A 13893-nucleotide genomic window follows, 5' to 3' on the forward strand; every position below is an offset into this window, starting at 1 on the left:
ATGTCATGATGATAATCAAGTAGCGGATGATATAATTAGATCATCTAGAAAACAGGTTCACATGTTGAATTATATGATGGTTTTGAACCTTCTTGTTAGAGCACTGCTCGGTCGAACTCGCATGCGTTGCTATCTCAAGCATGTTTGTCAATGTTAGTGATTAAAACTATAAATCTTGATTTCTAGCCTATTTATAGATGTCTCGGACAAGGACATAGTTTGTGTAGTTGAGCTTAGACTTCACGGCGCTTATCACTTGAAGAAGAAGAACTACTAAGGAGAGCTTGTGGAACTTAATCGACAAAAGGTATGATTAGCTACTTCCTAAACACCCCAAGATCTTCACACAGAAAACAGAAAACTAGTGCGTAATTTAAACAAAAACACAAAGAATTATAGTGGTTCAGCAATGTGCCTACTCCACTACAGCAAATATACTTCTTATTAAAACTTAGATAATAGACAAACTATTTTTTCACACACCTCTAACAGTTCAGACTGAGATACAATAACCAAAGGGTTACACCTCTATTTATATGGCTAGGAATAATCTAGAATCCACCTATAAATAGAAGTCCTAAATATAAAATTAATTCCTAAAAGAAATCAAATTCCTAAAGTGACTTGCAAACTGATTCAGGAAATCAGTTTGGTCTTTCCTAAAGTAAGGTGTTTCCTAAATCGAGCCAATAACTAACATGTGGAGACTTAAACTCATCTATCACTTGGAAAGTCTATTTCTACTCTATCTCCTATATTGAGACATAAGTCGTGTTACGATATAGTTTTCTCTATACACATTTGAGATTTCGAGATAAGTATATCTCGCTTACATATTTCTCGAAATATGTGTTGGTATGCTTTCGCTTCGACCAAGTTCATCTTATATCATGAGAAAATTGTCGAGTAACATCTTACATGGTTTGTGTGATACAATCACTTGGTGTAAGACTTGGAATGTTTCGATACTGATTATTTCAATATCTTGAAAATTGCTTTGATGCTAATAGTGTGTGAAAACGATTATTATCATTATAGAAGAATGTTTCAATGATTGAAATGAAGAGTTGAGATTATGTAACCATCTTTGGATATAAGCATATATAGTGTGTTCGCACATTAGTGTATAAATCCATAAACCGGGAACCAAGAGTATGCATATGTGTGTATACGAAATTGGTGAAGGAGAAAGGTTAAGTATGCGTACCCGTACGTATACTGGCGGAAGTTTTCCAACCGAAAAATTCTGCCGAGTTTGGGAATTAAAAATCTCTTAACTAGTCACCTTAAATATGCTTACCCATACGCATAGTGGCGGAAGTTTTCGAACCGAAAATTTTTCTGCTGAGTTTGAAAACTAAAACAAACTCAAATCCGGTTGCTTAAGTACGCATACCCGTACACATACTTAAGCTGGTTACTTTATCAAATGGGTCGGTTCATGAACTAAAACATTTATCAATAAGGAATGCAATCTCTGCAAGCCGTGGCTATAATGTTCATGTATTGATTTGAGTGAATCAAACCGATTTTGCTTCAATTGTGTTCTTGTATAAATCCATGAGAATATAGCAATTGAACAACTCTTTAACTAGTTTCATTTGAGCCATTTGAACTAGTTATGGTTAAGATGAATAAGGTTGATATGAGAATAATCATATGGCTAACCTCGGTTAACTATTTGTGAACCAACATGGTGTACACGTTTAGGTACGGTTACATAAACCTAAATGAGGGTACATTTCATTTGTGTGTAACAATCTAAGTTCGATCTAACGGTTGAAAGATATTAACTTGGTTGAATCAGGTTTTTCATCTAACGGTGATTATTGAATGCTTTGTTACCAAGGTAACTTGGATTGCAAACCCTGATTTGAAAACTATATAAATGAGAAATCTAGCAACTGGGAAACCTAATCCCCACACCTCCTATGTGTTACTAGTTGCATAACTAGAGTCGATTCTCCTTTAACTTTAGATTTCTTCTCGAGACCCTGTAGGTTAACGACTTGAAGACTTCATTGGGATTGTGAAGCCAGACCCAACTATTCTCTTTGCAGTTGCGTGATCTGATCTTGTTGTTTCTATCGTGATTGAGTGCAATTGTAAAATTGACTTGAGATTTATATCTCCGATAGGCAAGATAGAAAAGTAATCACAAACACCTTCATCCTATCGTTTGTGGTTCCACGATAACTTGTTTCGCTAGTCGATTAAGTTTATTGTGAGGAGATTGATAATACTAGGATGTTCCTCAGGAATATAAGTCTGGTTTATCAATTGTTCACCTTGATTTATCAAAAGACGGAACAAAAACTCTTGGGTATTTCTGTGGGAGACAGATTTATTCAATCCTATAGACTTTTCTATGTGAGACAGATTTGTTTATCAAGACTTCGACTTTGGGTCGTAGCAACTCTTCGTTTTGGGTGAGATCAGCTAAGGGAATCAAGTGCGTAGTATCCTGCTTGGATCAGAGACGTAAGGAGCGCAACTGTACCTTGAATCAGTGTGGTATTGATTAGGGTTCAACTACAGTCCAGTCCGAAGTTAATTGGTAGTAAGCTAGTGTCTGTGGCGGCTTAATACAACGTGATGTTCAATCTGGACTAGGTCCAGGGGTTTTTCTGCATTCGCGGTTTCCTCGTTAACAAAATTCTGGTGTCTGTGTTATTTTTTTTCGCATTATATTTTGTTACATAATTGAAATATCACAAGTTATGCGTTAAGATCAATTAATTAGAATATCCAACCTTTGGTTGTTGATTTACATTGATTGACACTTGAAAATTGGTCTTTGGTACCGTTCAATTAATTCCTCTTATATTCAATCGGGCTCGCATATTTCTATTTGCTCAATACGGATTGAATTAAGAGTTAGAGATATTAAACTCTTTGATATACTTTATTCTAGATTGAGTCTGACTGTTTAGTTGATTCTCTAGAAAGTGTATTGGAGTAAGTCCTCTAAGATTGCCAAACGAATTATCGGGTGTGGTTGTTAGACCCCCGCATTTTCAATTGGTATTAGAGCAGGAAAACACATTAAAGACCTTATAAGTATGTGTTTGTAGAAATCTGATTTTTGTGGGCATGTGTATCTCTTAAACCACCGCATACAGAGATGTCTTCCAAATCTTCTGATTACACCACAAATCTTGGTTTTGCCTCAAAGGATAACTCCTTAGCAGATTCTTCCGAATCCAGAGGGAAAACACAAGACTTGTGATAACATGTCAGAATCAGAAATGGAACTCACCGGAACGTTAAAAAAGTCTGTAGAAATCATTGATTGTCAAGCGGCCAAAATCAAGTCTCTTGAAGAAGAGAATGATCAGCTTATTGATGAATTTGAGAAATTTCTTGAAAGGGAACGTGAACTCTACAACTACGTTGAATCTCTCTCTAACAGTATCAAAAACTGGCTCAAGAAACTACTCTACAGTACATAAATATTAGTATGCTTGAAAATACTGTCAGAGAAAACTCATCTAGAGAAGAAAGTTTAGTCAAGACTCATTCATCAGAAATTAACAGTTTTCGTGTTAAAAAAGAGAAACTTGTTGCATCTCTTCAATATGCCCGAGAACAGTGTAACACCTTAAAAAGGGAAAACTCTGTGTTGATGAAAAAGTCATCTCTTGCACCTTCTTCTGTTTCTCACAAGAGGCTTTACCTAGTTTGAAGAATAGTTCTTCTAAAGAATTACCCATTGTGAATCACTTGCAAAATTTTCATGTGGCATAAGAAGTTATGGATCAAGGCAAGCAAATCTCTAATCCATGATGTTGTTCCTTCTATGGGAAAAAGAATCACTATGCTCTTCATTGCTTTGCTAGAAATAAACAAATCTCACATCTTCGTAAGTTGCTTCTCTATATTTTCAATGGAGTAAGTCGTCCGACATTCTCTTCAATGAATTTCTTCCCTACAGAAATCCAGAATTCTTATAAGAATGATCGCTCTTCTAGAAATCCTCACATGATGCATGGTATAAACTCTTGTACCATTAATGAACAGAGTTCCTGCACCTATAAGAATGTTTCTGGTAAGTCTAAGTCAAGGAGACGGAAATCCTTTTTCTCCTCTCCTCTGGAACCTGTTTCTAGAGAACCTAGACTTAGCCCTCAGAAAAATCCTTTTGATGGATATTTAAAAAGGTTTATGACAAATTATTTTGTAATAAGTCATAATCGGTGGAAAGAAGGAAATACACAGTTTAAACACTCAAAGAACCTGTACAACCCTTCTCCCACGATTCACAGTAAGATTATCCCTTACTCATTTACCTGATTCTAGGTCATCTCATCCTTGAATCTATCTTGAGAGGTACAAGGATGATGATTGTGGGAGTCTCAAGATTAGTTGTATGTTCTTTATGCGTTTTCATTAACTTTCTGAGTTTTCTATTCTGCTATCGATCTCTGTCTCTAATTTGAGATTTTATCTTTAAATTATTAAGCCATTTTTATTGGATTTTCTTCGAATCCATTTTACCTTGCAACCGGTCCACAAACGTCCATATCTCTCCATATGTTTCAAAAGTTCATAGGGTTTCCTTATCAAGAAGTCTCTTCTTGCTTACTTATATATTGTTTTGTTCCATCCCTTCAAAAATTACATGGAGAACTCAACAAAATCTCAAGAGATTGCGTGTATTGACATGGGGAGGACACTCAAGGACGTGACTCGGTTCAAGAGATGGTTCTGAAGAAGATGCTTGCAAGGAAAGAGCATAACTCCTGGATTGATGAATCTGTCAAGGATCTAACTCGTTTTCAAAACGACTCAAAGGTCAAATTTGGAAATCTTCAACTGCAAATAAACCAACTCTTAGATGGTCAGGCCAGAATCCTTGCTAATCAGAATATTCTGATACGGAATCAGAAGAAACTCATCATGGACTGTGTCAAAGCTAGACAACTTGCTCGGGTTGTTGATCGTAAAGTTTGTGTGCTTACTCACAAATATGGAGTTTCTACGGTCAGAAGAGTGAAGGAAATCAGTGACACCTTCTATGATGGATTTATTGAAAGGTATGAGGTTCTCAAGGAACTTTGATTGTCTAGTAAATCTTCTTTTTTATGCTTTTAGAAGAATAACTAGGGTTTGGAATAGCCATTATTGTGAGTACACATATCTATGTCCAACGATTTTCATCTTTTATGTTTTTAGATTTATTTATTTAAATTCTAAGTTATTTGGAAGATGATTTTTTTTGCAATTTTAATCTTTGTGATTTTATATATTTCAAATTGTTATGGGATATGTTGTTTACGTATGTGAACCTGTGACTGTCCCATAGTTGTTCAAAAGTTATCTCTATTATGTCGGTATGAAAGTATTGATAGAAGATAGAATGAACTTTTGACAATACAAAAGTTAAATCCTTTTATGTCATTTTTTTGATGGAAGAAAGGATAAAACTTTTGTTTGCAAGGATTAAGTGTATTATATGTCATTGTGCAAATAGTTATGGAAAGTAAAATGAATCCTTGTCTATTCCGCAGTATTGGTCGATCTCCGATCCACATTTCTTTTGCATATACTGTGTTGCTCCATAATTTTTCTTATGTTTGAGCATGACCAATTGAATTGATCATTCTCTTGTGGTCAGTTTAGTTTTTGCTCCGTAAGTTCTCTTATGACGAGCATGACCAATTGATTTTATCATTTTTGTGGTTAATTTAGTTGTGTAATTCCAATTGAATTAATCATGGGTTTTCTTGTAGTTAATTTAATTGTACATTTCGATTGGATTAATCATGAATTCTTTCGTGGATAATTCAATTGAATACTTTTGATTCAAATTCATGTTTTCATGTGATTTGGTTATGTCCAAAGAAATCCTTCTTTTCTCGTAAAAGTAAGATCGCCTTTGTTGTTCTTTCGGGAATGACATTTTATGGGGGAGAGTTCTTTTTGAACTTGTGCTTAATTGCCAAATCTTTGTGGGGAGTGTGGTTGTGGAATATTATAGGGGTTATCTTGTATCTTTATAAACTCCTTGATGAATGCCTTCAGATTCGTCTTTATGATGGCATCTAAATAAGTTGATATGGTATTCTCTTTTGGTCATGCAGTATCTCTATGAAAATTTCATGAGGATCCCACTAGTTTTCGTACCTTTGCCAATTTTATATTGACAAAAAGGGGGAGAATTAATGTGTAGTGTGATACTACAAATACATATGGTTTACGGATCATTATGTAAGGGGGAGTGGTTTTCATGCCGAGATGAAGTATTGACTAAGGGGGAGTGATACATATCACTATAGTATTGTTGTCAAAGTTGTTATACAATTGAACTTTGGTGTTGTGTAATAATACTATGACATTGTATAACAATGATTGAGAGCACTTGTTTTCTCATTGTTATTGTTACGGATCTTCAAAAACTATGATACTGAACTTACAACCTTTAGGATCATGGAGTATTTAGAAGTGACGAAGATTTCGAGTCGCGTTGAAGATGCCAAGGAGATCAAGCATTTGGATGAGAAGCTACAATTTTTATTTATTTTGTAATCCATATGTATTGATAGTTTTGTCACTAAAATTGACAAAGGGGGAGATTGTTAGAGCACAACTCGGTCGAACTCGCATGCGTTGCTATCTCAAGCATGTTTGTCAATGTTAGTGATCAAAACTATAAGTCTTGATTTCTATCCTATTTATAGATGTCTCGGACTAGGACATAATTTGTTTAGTTGAGCTTAGACTTCACGGCGCTTATCACTTTAAGACGAAGAACTACTAAGGAGAGCTTCTGAAACTTCATCGACAAAAGATATGTGGAGACTTAAGCTCATCTATCACTTGGAAAGTCTATTTCTACTCTATCTCCTATATTGACACATAAGTCGTGTTACGATATAGTTTTCTCTATACACATTTGAGATTTCGAGATGAGTATATCTCACTTACATATTTCTCAAAATATGTGTTGGTAATATTTCGCTTCGACCAAGTTCATCTTATATCATGAGAAAATTTCCGAGTAACATCTTACAGGGTTTGTGTGATACAATCATTTGGTGTAAGACTTGGAATGTTTCGATAATAATTATTTCAATATCTTGAAAAATTGCTTTGATGCTAATAGTGTGTGAAAACGGCTATTATTATTATAGAAGAATTTTTCAATGATTGAAATGAAGAGTTGAGATTATGTAACCATCTTTGGATATAAGCATATATAGTGTGTTCGCACATTAGTGTATAAACCCATAAACCGGGAACCAAGAGTATGCATGTGTGTATACGAAATTGGTGAATGAGTAAGGTTAAGTATGCGTACCCGTACGCATACTGGCGGAAGTTTTCCAACCGAAAAATTCTGCTGAGTTTGGGAATTAACAAGCTCTTAACTAGTCACCTTAGTATGTCTACCCGTACGCATACTGGCGGAAGTTTTCGAACCGAAAATTTTTCTACTGAGTTTGAAAACTAAAACAAACTCAAATCCGGTTGCTTAAGTACGCATACCCGTACGCATACTTAAGCTGGTTACTTTATCAAATCGGTCATTTCATGAACTAAAACATTTATCAATAAGGAATGCAATCTTTGCAAACCGTGGCTATAATGTTCATGTATTGATTCTAGTGAATCCAACCGATTTTGCTTCAGTGTTCTTGTATAAATCCATGAGAATATAGCAATTGAACAACTCTTTAACTAGTTTCATTTGAGTCATTTGAACTAGTTATGGTTAAGATGAATAAGGTTGATATGAGAGTAATTATATAGCGAACCTCGGTTAACTATTTATGAACCAACATGGTGTACAACTTTAGGTACGGTTACATAAACCTAAATGAGGGTACATTTCATTTATGTGTAACAAGCTAAGTTCGATCTAACGGTTGAAAGATATTAGCTTGGTTGAATCAAGGTTTTCATATAACGATGATTATTGAAAGCTTTGTTACTAAGGTAACTTGGATTGCAAACCCTGATTTGAAAACTATATAAAGGAGAACTCTAGAAACTGGGAAACCTAATCCCCGCACCTCCTATTTGTTACTAGTTGCATAACTAGAGTCGATTCTCCTTTAACCTTAGGTTTCTTCTCGAGACCTTGTAGGTTAACGACTTGAAGACTTCATTGGGATTGTGAAGCCAGACCCAACTATTCTCTTTGTAGTTGCGTGATCTGATCTTGATGTTTCTATCGTGATTGAGTGCAATTGTAAAATTGGCTTGAGATTTATATCTCCGAAAGGAAAGATAGAAAAGTAATCATAAACACCTTCGTCTTTTCGTTTGTGATTCCACGATAACTTGTTTCGCTAGTCGATTAAGTTTATTGTGAGGTGATTGATAATACTAGGCTGTTCTTCGGGAATATAAGTCCGGTTTATCAATTGTTCACCTTGATTTATCAAAAGACGGAACAAAAAATCTTGGGTATTTCTTTGGGAGACAGATTTATTCAATCCTATAGACTTTTCTGTGTGAGACAGATTTGTTTATCAAGTCTTCGACTTTGGGTCGTAGAAACTCTTAGTTGTGGATGAGATCATCTAAGGGAATCAAGCGCGTAGTATCCTGCTTGCATCAGAGACGTAAGGAGCGCAACTGTACCTTGAATCAGTGTGATATTTATTAGGGTTCAACTACAGTCCAGTCCGAAGTTAATTGATAGTAATCTAGTGTATGTAGCGGCTTAATACAATGTGGTTTTCAATCTGGACTAGGTCCCGGGGTTTTTCTGCATTTGCGGTTTCCTCGTTAACAAAATTCTGGTGTCTGTGTTATTTCTTTTCCGCATTATATTTTGTTATATAATTGAAATATCACAAGTTGTGCGTTAAGATCAATTAATTAAAATATCCAACCTTTGCTTGTTGATTTACATTGATTGACACTTGAAAATTGGTCTTTGGTACCGTTCAATTAATTCCTCTTATATTCAATCGGGGTCGCAGATTTCTATTTGCTCATTGCGGATTGAATTAAGAGTTAGAGATATTAAACTTTTTGATATACTTTATTCTAGATTGAGTCTGACTGTCTAGGTGATTCTCTAGAAAGTGTATTGGAGTAAGTCCTCTCAGATTGCCAAACGAATTGTTGGGTGTGGTTGTTAGACCCCCGCATTTTCAATTAGTATTAGAGCAGGAAAACACATTAAAGACCTTATAAGTATGTGTTTGTAGCAATCTGATTTTTGTGGGCATGTGTATCTCTTAAACTAGCGCATACAGAGATTCTTCCGAATCCAGAGGGAAAACACAAGACTTGTGATAACATGTCAGAATCAGAAATGGAACTCACCGGAACGTTAAAAAAAATCTGCAGAAATCATTTATTGTCAAGCGGCCAAAATCAAGTCTCTTGAAGAAGAGAATGATCAGCTTATTGATGAATTTGAGAAATTTCTTGAAAGGGAACGTGAACTCTACAACTACGTTGAATCTCTCTCTAACAGTATTGAAAACTGGCTCAAGAAACTACTCTACAGTACAGAAATATTAGTAGGCTTGAAAATACTGTCAGAGAAAACTCAGCTAGAGAAGAAAGTTTAGTCAAGACTCATTCATCAGAAATTAACAGTTTTCGTGTTAAAAAAGAGAAACTTGTTGCATCTCTTCAATATGCCCGAGAACAGTGTAACACCTTAAAAAGGGAAAACTCTGTGTTGATGAAAAAGTCATCTCTTGCACCTTCTTCTGTTTCTCACAAGAGGCTTTACCTAGTGTGAAGAATAGTTCTTCTAAAGAATTATCCATTGTGAATCACTTGCAAAATTTTCATGTGGCATAAGAAGTTATGGATCAAGGCAAGCAAATCTCTAATCCATGATGTTGTTGCTTCTATGGGAAAAAGAATCACTATGCTCTTCATTGCTTTGATAGAAATAAACAAATCTCACATCTTCGTCAGTTGCTTCTCTCTACTGTCAATGGAGTAAGTTGTCCGACATTCTCTTCAATGAATTTCTTCCCTACAGAAAACCAGAATTCTTATAAGAATGATCGCTCTTCCAAAATCCTCACATGATGCATGGTATAAACTCTTGTACCATTAATGAACAGAGTTCCTGCACCTATAAGAATGTGTCTGGTAAGTCTAAGTCAAGGAGACGGAAATCCTTTTTCTCCTCTCCTCTGGAACCTGTTTCTAGAGGACCTAGACTTAGCCCTCAGAAAAATCCTTTTGATGGATATTTAAAAAGGTTTATGACAAATTCTTTTGTAATAAGTCATAATCGGTGGAAAGAAGGAAATACACAGTTTAAACACTCAAAGAACCTGTACAACCCTTCTCCCACGATTCGCAGTAAGCTTATCTCTTACTCATTTACCTGATTCTAAGTCATCTCATCCTTGAATCTATCTTGAGAGGTACAAGGATGATGATTGTGGGAGTCTCAAGATTAGTTGTATGTTCTTTATGCGTTTTCATTAACTTTCTGAGTTTTCTATTCTACTATCGATCTCTGGCTCTAATTTGAGATTTTATCTTTAAACTATTAAGCCATTTTTATTGGATTTTCTTCGAATACATTTTACCTTGCAACCGGTCCAAACACGTCCATATCTCTCCATATGTTTCACGAGTTCATAGGGTTTCCTTATCATGAAGTCTCTTCTTGCATACTTATATATTTTTTTGTTCCATCCCTTCAAAAATTATATGGAGAACTCAACTAAATCTCAAGAGATTGCGTGTATTGACATGGAGGAGGACACTCAAGGACGTGACTCGGTTCAAGAGCTGGTTCTAAAGAAGATGCTTGCAAGGAAAGGGCATAACTCCTGGATTGATGAATCTGTCAAGGATCTAACTCGTTTTCAGGATGACTCAAAGGTCGAATTTGCAAATCTTCAACTGCAAATAAACCAACTCTTAGATGGTCAGGCCAGAATCCTTGCTAATCAGAATATTTTGATACGGAATCAGAAGAAACTCATCATGGACTGTGTCAAAGCTAGACAACTTGCTCGGGTTGTTGAACGTAAAGTTTGTGTGCTTACTCACAAATATGGAGTTTCTACGGTCAGAAGAGTGAAGGAAATCAGTGACACCTTCTATGATGGATTTATTGAAAGGTATGAGGTTCTCAAGGAACTTTGATTGTCTAGTAAATCTTCTTTTTTATGCTTTTAGAAGAATAACTAGGGTTTGGAATAGCCATTATTGTGAGTACACATAGATATGTCCAACGATTTTCATCTTTTATGTTTTTAGATTTATTTATTTAAATTTTAAGTTATTTGGAAGATGGTTTTTTTGCAATTTTAATCTTTATGATTTTATATATTGCAAATTGTTATGGGATATGTTGTTTACGTCTGTGAACCTGTGACTATCCCATACTTGTTCAAAAGTTATCTCTATTATGACGGTATGAAAGTATTGATAGAGATAGAATGAACTTTTGACAATACAAAAGTTATATCCTTTTATGTCATTGTTTTGATGGAAGAAAGGATAAAACTTTTGTTTGCAAGGATTAAGCGTATTATATGTCATTGTGCAAATAGTGATGGAAAGTAAAATGAATCCTTGTCTATTCCACAGTATTGGTCGATCTCCGATCCACATTTCTTGTGCATATACTGTGTTGCTCCATAAGTTTTCTTATGTTTGAGCATGACCAATTGAATTGATCATTCTCTTGTGGTATGTTTAGTTGTTGCTCCGTAAGTTCTCTTATGACGAGCATGACCAATTGAATTGATCATTTTTGTGGTTAATTTAGTTGTGTAATTCCAATTGAATTAATCATGGGTTTTCTTGTAGTTAATTTAATTGTACATTTCGATTGTATTAATCATGAATTCTTTCGTGGATAATTCAATTGAATACTTTTGATTCAAATTAATGTTTTCATGTGATTTGGTTATGTCCAAAGAAATCCTTATTTTCTCGTGAAAGTAAGATCGCCTTTGTTGTTCTTTCGGGAATGACATTTTATGGGAGAGAGTTCTTTTTGAACTTGTGCTTAATTGCCAAGTCTTTGTGGGGAGTGCGGCTGTGGAATATTATAAGGGTTATCTTGTATCTTTATAAACTCCTTGATGAATACATTTAGATTCGGCTTTATGATGGCATCTAAATAAGTTGATATGGTATTCTCTTTTGGTCATGAAGTATCTCTATGAAAATTTCATGAGGATCCCGCTAGTTTTCTTACCTTTGCCAATTTATATTGACAAAAAGGGAGAGAATTAATGTGTAGTGTGATACTACAAATACATATGGTTTACAGATCATTATGTAAGGGGAGTGGTTTTCATGCGGAGATGAAGTATTGACTAAGGGGGAGTGATACATATCACCATAGTATTCTTTTACAAAGTTGTGATACAATTGAAATTTGATGTTGTGTAATAATACTATGACACTGTATAACAATGATTGAGAGCACTTTTTTTTCTAATTGTTATCGTTACGGATCTTCAAAAACTATGATACTGAACTTACAACCTTTAGGATCATGGAGTATTTAGAAGTGACGAATATTTCGAGTCGCGTTGAAGATGCCAAGGAGATCAAGCATTTGGATGAGAAGCTACAATTTTTATTTATTTTGTAATCCATATGTATTGATAGTTTTGTCACTAAAATTGACAAAGGGGGAGATTGTTAGAGCACAGCTCGGTCGAACTCGCATGCGTTGCTATCTCAAGCATGTTTGTCAATGTTAGTGATCAAAACTATAAGTCTTGATTTCTAGCCTATTTATAGATGTCTCAGACTAGGACATAGTTTGTGTAGTTGAGCTTAAACTTCACGACGCTTATCACTTGAAGACGAAGAACTACTAAGGAGAGCTTGTGGAACTTCATCGACAAAAGATATGTGGAGACTTAAACTCATCTATCACTTGGAAAGTCTATTTCTACTCTATCTCCTATATTGAGACATAAGTCGTGTTACGATATAGTTTTCTCTATACACATTTGAGATTTCGAGATGAGTATATCTCGCTTACATATTTCTCAAAATATGTGTTGGTAATATTTCGCTTTGACCAAGTTCATCTTATATCATGAGAAAATTGCCGAGTAATATCTTACAGGGTTTGTGTGATACAATCATTTGGTGTAAGACTTGGAATGTTCCGATAATGATTATTTCAATATCTTGAATAATTGCTTTGATGCTAATAGTGTGTGAAAACGGCTATTATCATTATAGAAGAATTTTTCAATGATTGAAATGAAGAGTTGAGATTATGTAACCATCTTTGGATATAAGCATATATAGTGTGTTCGCACATTAGTGTATAAACCCATAAACCGGGAACCAAGAGTATGCATATGTGTGTATACGAAATTAGCGAATGAGTAAGGTTAAGTATGCGTACCCATACGCATACTGGCGGAAGTTTTCCAACCGAAAAATTCTGCTGAGTTTGGGAATTAACAAGCTCTTAACTAGTCACCTTAGTATGTGTACCCGTACGCATACTGGCGGAAGTTTTCGAACCGAAAATTTTTCTACTGAGTTTGAAAACTAAAACAAACTCAAATCCGGTTGCTTAAATACGCATACCCGTACGCATACTTAAGCTGGTTACTTTATCAAATCGGTCAGTTCATGAACTAAAACATTTATCAATAAGGAATGCAATCTTTGCAAACCGTGGCTATAATGTTCATGTATTGATTCTAGTGAATCCAACCGATTTTGCTTCAATTGTGTTCTTGTATAAATCCATGAGAATATAGCAATTGAACAACTCTTTAACTAGTTTCATTTGAGTCATTTGAACTAGTTATGGTTAAGATGAATAAGTTTGATATGAGAGTAATTATATAGCGAACCTCGGTTAACTATTTATGAACCAACATGGTGTACAACTTTAGGTACGGTTACATAAACCTAAATGAGGGTACATTTCATTTATGTGTAACAAGCTAAGTTCGATCTAAC

This window comes from Papaver somniferum, chromosome 1 (genome assembly GCF_003573695.1).
Source record: "Papaver somniferum cultivar HN1 chromosome 1, ASM357369v1, whole genome shotgun sequence".
NCBI lineage: Eukaryota > Viridiplantae > Streptophyta > Magnoliopsida > Ranunculales > Papaveraceae > Papaver > Papaver somniferum.